We start from the raw sequence: 10486 nt of genomic DNA on the forward strand, positions 1-10486 counted from the left end.
GAGAATCGCTTGAACCCGGGAGGCAGAGGTTGCAGTGAGCCGAGATGGTGCCATTGCACTCCAGCCTGGGCGACAGAGCGAGATTCCGTCTCAAAAAAAAAAAAAAAAAAGGAATCTTCTGTCCTTAGCATTATTAGTGCCCTTCTATCACAGCTATGATAGTTTCAAGGCAGTTCTGCATATCTAGAGGTGCAAAACGGAGTGTGAGGGAAGTAGGGGTAGGTAGGAAGCAAGAAATACGGGTGCAAAGTCCTTCACCTTTCCTTGGGATACTAAAATCCCTACTCATCTAGGCACACTTCCTCAAACCACACTTCTGAATATTAGGCTTCTACTCTCCGTCTTTCAAGTTTCAACTTCTTAACTGGCCCAGAGTCCAGCTGTTTTCCTTCAGCCTCTTAAGTTTATCACTCTCCTTCCTCTTCCTTATGGGAAAGGATCTCTTGATTCAGACCCCAGAGTAATCTAGTCTCAGGAATAGTGAGCAACAGCAATGGTGCAGTGAGGGATCTCAGGGGATTGCAGTTAGCCCAGATTAAGAAATAAAGATGGTCTGCCTGGGTAAGGCAGACCACAGAAACGACTGTTCGTTCACCCATATCCCGATGCTGCCTTTGCCCGAGGAGCCCCTGGGCCCCTCAGCCCAGCCCGTCTCCAACGCAGCCAACTTGCCGCCTCAGTCCTTAAATTCCAGGCACAACCCAGGAGCTTGGGATTCTCACCTCAGTCCTCACTGTCTCATCCCCATTCCCGGCTCCCGCCTCCGCCGCCCACAGCCCCCACACCGGCCTCCGCCCAGACTCCAGCTCCAGCGCCCGGCTGCCTGTGCTGCAGCCGCTGCCATGGTGATGGGTCTCGCGAGAACTGCCGCTTGCTACCGCGCAGCTCTCGCGCGATCGGGGAGGTGGGAAGTATCCCGGGCTGGGGGTGGGGGTACGCCGCACAGCTCCAGTAGCCGTCGCGGCTTCCGGTGCTAGGTGGAGGGAAGGAAGGAGGGAGCTGGGGAGCGGGCCAGGGCAGCGGCCGGGCTGAAGTCGGCTTGGGGAGCCGGAGGGAGCGGAGCGGAACCTGCGGGGCGGAGGCGGCGGCCGCAGCGGCGCAGCTGATAGCAGGAACAGGTGAGAGGCTGGGAAGGGAAGGCGGGTCCTGGTAGAGAAGAGGCTTGGTCAGGGTGAGGGCTGAGGAGATAGAGCGCCTCCCGGGCCCCGCCCGGCACTGCTTGGCGTGGGGCGGTGGTATCCTTCCCACCCGAAAACTCAAAGAGGGGGCGTCTGGCCAGCTTTACGCCTGCCCCCGCATTTGAAGGACGCGGAGCTGGGGTGGGGGTGGGGGGCGCACACGGATTTGTCCTCCGCCTCGCACAAGGGGGCGACCTGGGCTGCAGTTAGGTTGTCGCCTGCAGGAGGTGGGCTGTTGAGGGGGAGGAAAACCGTCCGAGGAGAGGTAATGCGGGGGCGGTGATGGCTGTTTGTATCTTTTCTGTTAAAGGGCTAGGGAATGCTGCTTTCTTCTACTCCCTCTCCCTCCCCCACCTTAGCAATAGGAGACCGGAGAGAAGCCTTGCTGTGGTTACACCCCCTCCCCCATCATAGGGCAGGGGTGCGTAGGGGGGTTGGGGGTTAGCCAACAGGGCAGGCTGCTGGTGTACCACATGGGCGCTATTCTGATAGAGGTTGCGCTTTGGAGTCTAGGGAACCGCAGGTTGGGAAGAGGGCAGCAGGTGGGGAGAGGGTGGAGAGGAGGCAGGAGAAGGGGGAGGGGGATCTGATCTTCCTGGGAGAAGAGAGGTGGGGCCTTCCTCCCCAGGCGGAGCGGGGGCGGTCTCACAGGAGGAGGGAGCATCTTGTCACTGGCCCTGAGTTTGTGTCTTCCAATCCGCTTGCTTTCTTTAGGAAGTACCAGGATTCCCGGAACAGAAAATGGAGCCCTGGCTTACGCGAATCGTTTGAGGGGAGGAGAGGGAGTTGGGGAGGTGGAGTTCCTGTTAAAACGGGCCACTTGATTAGCTAGGTGGTAGCTGTTATTTTTGGGGAATTCCCTTCTTGATTGCATTAAGGCGGGTCTACATCTTTCCAGGCCAGGAGGAATGTGGTGGTGGAGGTGGAGGATTGTGGTATGTGATCAGGAGTGAGAGGAAATAGTAAGGCCATCCTGGTGAGGGAGAAATGTAACCTAAAACCTGTCTCTGCTGTTGTTGGATTGGGTCACCCCTGGTCTATGGCATGAAAGTTTTATTGGGAGATGTGCTGCAAGAGTCTGATTGCTTGGGTCAGTGCAACAGGACAGAATCTAGTCGCTGCATGCCTCCTTGCCTGTCCTCAATCAGGTACGTAGTAACAGTCTTTGCTGCCATTTTGTCTTGGGCTTCTTGTTGGGTTAGGTGTCTTCACTTGCCATGACTTGGGACATGGGACAGTGTTATGGGACAGTGGATTATCATAGCCCATTGGACTTGAGTTTGAAAAACATGTCTATAAAAGTTCATTCTAAGAAAAAAACTAATCCATTAAGGTTCAGCTTTTCACAGAATGAATGATTGACCTTGGAAGGGCTCCCATGTATCACATATTCACATGCGTCCTGTTTCCCAGCATGGAATTATTACCTTGCATAGTTAGAAGTTTTATAGTTGTCTATCTTGCTTTTCCAAAGAGACTAGAAGCTTTTTGACTGCAGGAACTGGATTTCATCTCCTCTTCCACAATGCCCATGCAAACGTTTAGTAGGTACCCATAATGAACTTAGAATGTATTCACATAGAATGTGAATGGATAGCTTTCTAACTGTAGTTTAAGGAAAGGGCAAGAGATGGCTTGGCTGTCAGCAGAAGTGCCTGGAGATAGCTTAGCAAGGGTACAAAGACCCTTAGCCTTTGTAATTAAGAAGTTTTGGTGTCTCTGCCTTCCTAAGAGGCACAGAATAGGCATAGATAATGGAAACTAAGACCCAAAAAGAGAAATATTACTAGAACACAGAGTCATTATCTGCAGTCCCAGATTTCCTGCTTCCCCATTGTGGGAAAAGGGGTCTCTCCATCAGACCTAAGTCTTTCAAAGTGTTATATATGAATTGGGATCCTGGAGTTTGGAAGAGGGACCAATGTATGTATGTATATGTGTGGTGTCTGGCACAGAATTGGTACCAGTGAATGGTAGCTGCTATTGTACTGAATGCAAGTATAAAAGGAGAGCACACAGCAGACTGGAAAGAGTGGAAGTGAGTGAAATCGCACAAAGAGTCATATTGTAGCATGTGTTCATCCACACTACTCTTTTACACTGGAGTCATAATAAGAGGAAGTGGACTCAGGATAGAGGGTGGGATTTATTGGTTAGAAGGAGGAACTTTAAAACCAGGTCAGTTAAAGCTGACTATGTAACCGAAGGAAATTGTAGAATCTGCTTCCCTATATACCTTTATTTTTATCCAGCCAGGCTGGAGAGTAGTGATGTGATCATAACTCACTGCAGCCTCAAGCTGGGCTCAAGCCATCCTGCACTTCAGCTTCCCAAGTAGCTGGGACCACATGCGAGCACCACCATGCCCAGCGAATTTTTTTTACTTTTTGTAGAGATCTCACTATGTTGCTAGGGCTGGTCTCGGTCCTATATCCTCCCACCTTGGCCTCCCAAAGTGCTGAGATTACAGGCATGAACCACCATGCCTGACCTCTCCTCACCATTTTTGTTGAGGTAAATTTAGAGGCAGAATGGTATAGTAATTAAGAGTGGATCTGGGAATCAGACAAAATTAGATTCAGATCCTGCTTCTGCTAATTACCAGTGCATGTTCCTTATAAAATTGCTTCTGTAAAGAAGGTAATGATACATGGTTTTCAAGAGAATTACTATTTTTTTGGTTGTCAGTAGAATTAAATGAGATAAATGTAAAGCACCTGGTATTGTACAAAGCATATAGTAAGTACCAAATAGCTGTTAGCTGCTATTAATAATCCATTATCATAATACTAATAATATGAACACTCAGGGCTGCTTTAGAGGAAAAGAGGTTTATAAAAGAACAACTTGCTGCCTGAGGTGCTTGTGTAGAGGGATGATTGTTACCATGAGTTTCTATGCTGGTTGTAGGCTTATGAGCAGCGAAATCTTTTTTCATTGTCAGCATCACAGAGACAGCTCTTGCTGCCTGAGTGGGAGGTGAAGCTGGAGCAAGGCAGGGGCCCTGAACCATCAATTTGGATGTAGGGTGAAGGCATGGGGGCACAAGAATAGTATTCATATTAGAAAAGTCAGTGTGACTCTGAAAAATGGTTCACTCTTCTGGAAAAGAGCACCCTGGTGACCTAGGTCAGGGATTTAGATTCCTAGATCCCCTTATTTTAGGTCTCAGTCAGTATTTGAGGATCTTCATTTAGTCCACTCTTTTCATTAAGTCCAATCTTTAAAAAATGTCTGCTTTTGAGTATCTGTTTCAGAATATCATGGCCCAGAAATTGTGATATCTGTATAACTGTCTACTGTACCTTCTTCACTCCAATATCTGTTGCAAATACAGATAGAGTGCTAATATAACTATTTGATAATAAAAAGACATGGGGAGCGTTTGGAAAGAGTCCCACAGATGTTCGAAGGCTTCATGTTATAGTCAGGTAAAGAACTGACTGAAGTAGGGATTTTATGAATGTGTTAGAGCTTTGCCATGGACTTATGCAAAGGATCTGCCACACCATGTGGACCAGAAAGGAAATGGCTCAAGATGTTAGAGATCCACCATTATTACCATATTCCTGAAGAAAGTTGAGATGACTGGGTGTGGCAGGTCTCTTGGTACCTTTTAGTTCTCCCATTACTGCTGAAAGCCTGGCATAATCCTTCTTTTATTAGCTTATGCACAGGAGTTTGTCAAGCATGAATGTTTAAACTTCAGCATGAGCTTAAGATGCAGGAGAGCATTTGCTCTCTGTTGCAATGGTTTATGTCTTTTTTTTTTTAAAGCAGTCAAACGTTAAATAAAATTTTATTTGAATTCTAATACATAAAATGGACAAAAGTGGAGTTACTTTCTACTGGTGGTGGAAAGTGGGGGGTGGGATATAATTACACCTCCTCATATGATCTCTCCGCTCTTCAAGCAGAACCTTTGGGCTCTGAGGACATGGAAACCATTTCTTCAGTGTGTCAGATACAGGGAAAAGGATCAGAGACCACCTATAGAATACTGTCTTCCTCAACCCCACAAGTGTTTTGCTACTCTCAGTAGAACCGTTCTCAACACGCATGTCAGTCACTAGCTATAGGTCAGTCATTGGTGCTGGATGCTGGAGACGTGAAACATGAATAAGGCATAGTCTGTGCTGGCAAAGAGCTCACAGTCTAGTGAGGTACTTTCCAGCCTTTTTCCCATCATGGTATACACAAAAAATGGTAATAGTGAGACTTGAAATCTGAGATGGCTGGCCCAAGAGCTCTAGCCACCCCAAGCCCTGCCCAGCCATCCAGTGGCTGATAGGATCAGTATCTCCAGCTGACCTGTAATGCACTCGAAGCACATTGGGCAGTTCCAGCTCTGGAAAGCAAAACAGGCAAACGTGAATACTGCAGCAAGTCCTAGAGTAAAAGTGTGTTTGGGATGCTGAGGGATCACAGATAACTCTTATACCCCAGGCAGGCAGTTCTCTGTTCTCTGTGTCCTTAGGCTCCTCTGTATAATGGTTGGCCTTGTCCACATCATGTCTTCCTGTTTAAGCAGTTTACTGTCAGCTCCATCTTAACTTGCACAGTGGGACCAGTTTAAGGGCAGAAGATTATTAGGGGTCTAGGCTATTAATGGACTTTCAGTGATTTTATAATTAAGAATGTACAGTGTTCTGGATATCCAAGACTGTAGAGGTGGGCATTGGATTGGTACAGCCATAGAATATCAGGAGCTGTAGTGGTTGTAAGCTGGTCAGATTCTAAGAATAAGGCAAGCTGAAATTTTTGGGTAGAGGGCAGTGCCACAGTATGTTCCAAAGAAACAAATGAGTCTAGTTTTTATCTTGTCAGTGTTTTATCTGGCTAGGATTCTAAAACAGACCTTGCCCTCTGTTCTGACTCACTTGCTGAGGGTTGTCCATGGTAAAAGCCAGACCCTTCCCAGGCATTTTGGGTCTCCATCAGACAGGGTGGTTCGGGATCCTTCTTCACTTCACAGCTGTGGCCTCCTTCAGGTTTGTGTGTCCTGGAGTTTTTTCCAGGATTGTTCTTTGACTAGATGGGAAGCTGGCGTAACAATTCTGGCCTGAGCCTAAATACCAGTAATTGAGTTAATTGGGACTTATTTAGTTAGATATGTTTTAGTTTATATCAAAACTGTAGCTTTGGATCCTCCCTCTTTTCTTTTGTATGTTCTATCCCCATTGGTGTCTATGATGTCTTGCTCTCTTGATTTCCCTTCTGCCCATCTGGTTGCTTCTTATTCTTTCCTGGCCTGCTTTTCTGCCCACTACTTTATTTATTTATTTTTTTAATTAATTTTTTTTTGAGATGGAGCTTCGCTCTTGTTGCCAGGCTGGAGTGCAATGGCACGATCTTGGCTCACAGCAACCTCCACCTTGTGGATTCAAACCATTCTCCTGCCTCAGCCTATGGAGTAGCTGGGATTACAGGCATGCGCCACCATGCCCGGCTAATTTAGTACTTTTAGTAGAGACGGGGTTTCTCCATGTTGGTCAGGCTGGTCTCGAACTCCCCACCTCAGGTGATCCACCCATCTTGGCCTCCCAAAGTGCTGGGATTACAGGCATGAGCCACTGCGCCTGGCCTATTTATTTTTTGTTTATTTGTTGTTGTTGTTTTTTTTTGAGATGGAATTGCACTCTTGTCACCCAGGCTGGAGTGCAATGGTGCAATCTCACCTCGGTGCAACCTCCGTCCACCTCCTGACTTCAAGCAATCCTCCAGTCTTGCCTCCTTAGTAGCTGGGATTATAGGAATGCCCCACCATGCCCAGCTAATTTTGTATTTTTAGTAGAGATTGGGTCTCACCATGTTGGCCAGGCTGAAGTCTCGAATTCCTGACCTCAGGTGATCCACCCACCTCGGCCTCCTAAAGTGCTGGGATTATAGCTGTGAGCCACCGCACCTGGCTCCCGCTACTTTAAATGTTGGTGTGTCAGGCAGGTTTCCGCCTTTGCCCTTTTCTCCTATTCTACTGTGTACACTATCCCTAGATATTTCAGTTAGAATGTATTAGTTACAAAAATAGAAAACACATATGTGGCTAACAGGCTGAGAGGATTTATTAAATCATATAGCAAGACATCTAGTAGAAAGGCAGACATAGGCTGGGTGCCGTGGCTCACGCCTGTAATCCCAGCACTTTGAGAGGCTGAGGCGGGTGGATCACTTGAGGTCAGGAGGTCTCAAACTCCTATAAATACAAAAAATTAGATGGGCATGGTGGCAGGTGCCTGTAATCCCCCAGCTACTCGGGAGGCTGAGGCAGGAGAATCGCTTGAACCCAGGAGGTAGAGGTCGCAGTGAGCTGAGCTTGCACCATTGCACTCTAGCCTGGGCAACAAGAGCGAAAACTCCATCTCAAAAAAAAAACAACAAAAAACAGGAGACACAAAAGAACACATATTGTACAATTCTACTTCTATGAAGTACCTAGAGTAACAAATTCATAGAAGACAGGAGAATGGTGGTTACCAGGGGCTACAGGGACAGGGGGATTGGGGAGCCTCTGTTTAACAGGTACAGTTTCAGTTTGGGAAGATTAAAAAGTTCAGGTGATGAGTAGTTGTGATAGTTACACTACAGTGTGAATGTACTTAATGCTACTGAATTGTATACTTGAAAATGGTTAGAATGGTAAATTTTATGTGTATTTTACTATTTTTTTTTTAAAAAAAAAGAAGCCAGCCGGGTACAGTGGCTCATGCCTGTAATCCCAGAACTTTGGGAGGCCGAGATGGGCGGATCACTTGAGCCCAGAAGTTCGAGACTAGCCTGGGCAACATGGCGAAACTTCAATTAAACAAAAATTAGCCAGGTGTGGTGGTGCATGCCTATAGTCCCAGCTGCTCCGGAGGCTGAAGTGGGAGGATTGCTCGAGCCTGGGAGTGAGCCGTGGCTGCAGTGAGCCACGATCACGCCACTGCACTCCAGCTTGGGTGACAGAGCAAGACCCATCTCAAAAAACGAAAGAAGCCAGGCATGGTGGTGCATGCCTGTAGTCCCAGTTACTCAGGATTGCGTGAGCCCAAGAATTTGAGGCTGTAATGCACCATGATGGCACCTGTGAATAGCCATTGTACTTCATCCTGGGCAACATAGCGAGATCCCATCTCTAAAAAAGAAAAAGTTTAATTTACCAGCTTGATATTGTCATTAAGGACCCAACTGAGTTTTTTTCCATTTTTCTGCTCTGACATCCTGGAGTTTTAAATGTCTGTTTCCTTCTCTTTATGGTCTCCAGATTATTCTAGCTTCTCATCCTTCTACATCATCAACATTCAAAGGCTGGACAAGGGAACATTGCCATAGGTCCTTTTCTAAGATTGAGGGGCCAGGCACAGTGGCTCATGCTTGTAATCCCAGTACTTTGGGAGGCTGAGGTGGGAGGATTGCTTGAGGTCAGGAGTTCGAGACCAGCCTGGGTAACATAATGAGACCTCGTATCTACAAAAAAAACTTTAAAAATTAGCCAGGCATGGTGATGCACACCTGTAGTTCTAGCTACTTGGGAGGCTGAGTTGGGAGGATCTCTTGAGCCCAGGAGATGGAGGCTGCAGTGAGCCATGATCATACCACTGCACTCTAGTCTGAGTGGTAGAGTGAGACTCTGTTTCTGAAAACAACAGTAATAATAAAAACAAACATGTTCACACTCAGATCTGTTCCTCTTGTATTTTCTTTCTCAAGAAATGCCACCCAGTCCCTAGGCCAGAAACCTGGGAATCGTCTTTGATTATTTTCCTCTTCTGCCTACATTTAAGCACTCATTAAATCCTGTCGATTCTACCATTATGATGTTTCAAATCTGTCCTCTCCTCTCAATTTCCACCTCTAGTTAAGAACTTGTGATTTATCACCTGTATTACTATACCTCCTAAGCAGTCTTTGTGCCTACAGTCTTTCCCCTTTCTAATTTACTCCTGAAACTTCTGCCAGAATGGTCTTTCTAAAGCACATTCCTGATCACGTTACTCAGCATGGCCTTTAAAGCCCTTCATGATCCAGTCCCTGCTTATCTCTCCAGCCCCATCCCTCATCATTTTCTTTCTTTCTTTTCTTTTTTTTTCTTTTGAAACCGAGTCTCACTCTGTCACCTAAGCTGGAATACAGTGATGTGATCTTGGCTCACTGCAATCCCTGCTTCCTGGGTTCAAGCAAGTCTCCTGCCTCAGCATCCTGAGTAGCTGGGATTACAGGCCCGTGCCATCACACCCGGCTAATTTTTGTATTTTTAGTAAAGATGTGGTTTCACCATATTGACCAGGCTGATCTTGAACTCCTAACCTCAGGTGATGCGCCCGCCTTGGCCTCCCAAAGTGCTGGAATTACAAGCGTGAGCCACCGCGCCCCTCCCTTCATCATTTCTTTTACCCACCATGCTGTATTCAAATAAGCTACCTCCCAGTTGCACCTGGCTTTGGCTAATAAAAAGTGCTATCTGGCTGGGCACAGGGGCTCAGGCCTGTAATCCCAGCACTTTGGGAGGCCATGGACGGGTGGATCACCTGAGGTCAGGATTTCAAGACCAGCCTGGCCAACATGGTAAAACCCTATCTCTACAAAAACACGCCTAGCATGATGGCAGGTGCCTATAATCCCAGCTATTTGAGAGAAGTAGGAGATTTTTCCTGGGAGAATCACTTGAACCCAGGAGATGGAGGTTATAGTGAGCCGAGATTATGCCATTGCACCCCAGCCTGGGTGACAGAGTGAGACTCTGTCTCAAACAAACAAAAAAATTAGCCGGGCGTGGTGCTGGGTGCTTGTAACACTAGCTACTTGGGTGACTGAGGCAGGAGAATTGCTTGAACCTGCGAGGCAGAGGTTGTGGTGAGCTGAGATCGCGTCATCGCATGAATAGCTGGGATTGCAGGGATAACAGTGCGCCATCATACCCGGCAAATTTTGTATTTTTAATAGAGACAGGGTTTCACCATGTTGGCCAGTCTGGTCTCAAAGTCCTGACCTCGGGTGATCCACCTGCCTCGACTTCCCAAAGTGCTGGGATTACAGGTGTGAGCCACCACACCTTGCCTGTAATCTTCACTTTAGGAGGCTGAGACTGGAGGATCGTTTGAAGTCAGAAGTTCGAGACCAACCTGGTCAACAAAGTGAGACTCTTATCTCTACCAAAAATAAAAATAAAAAAGTTAGCTGCGGCACGATGATTTGGGCCTGTATGTACGTCTAGCTACTGGGGAAGCTGAGGCAGTAGGATTGCTTGAGCCCAGGATTTGGATGCTGCAGTGAGCCTGGATGACAGAGTGAGACCTCATCACTTAAAAAAAAAAAAAAAAAGAAAAGAA

At 47.0% G+C, this 10486-nt stretch overlaps 1 protein-coding gene across 3 annotated transcripts in view; it reads left to right on the forward strand.

Moving 5' to 3' along the window:
- Positions 1–876: 876 nt before the first annotated feature.
- The window catches only part of ARF3 (ADP-ribosylation factor 3), a 22083-nt gene continuing 12473 nt past the window's right edge, over positions 877–10486 (forward strand). The window contains exon 1 of one of the 3 annotated variants that reach the window (XM_011987619.1): positions 877–1118. The gene's annotated coding sequence lies outside the window, so the exon portion shown is untranslated. The remainder of the gene's footprint in view (positions 1119–10486) is intronic. The other 2 variants (XM_011987621.1, XM_011987620.1) reach the window with 2 other exon arrangements.

This window comes from Mandrillus leucophaeus, unplaced genomic scaffold (genome assembly GCF_000951045.1).
Source record: "Mandrillus leucophaeus isolate KB7577 unplaced genomic scaffold, Mleu.le_1.0 Scaffold313, whole genome shotgun sequence".
Lineage (NCBI taxonomy): Eukaryota > Metazoa > Chordata > Mammalia > Primates > Cercopithecidae > Mandrillus > Mandrillus leucophaeus.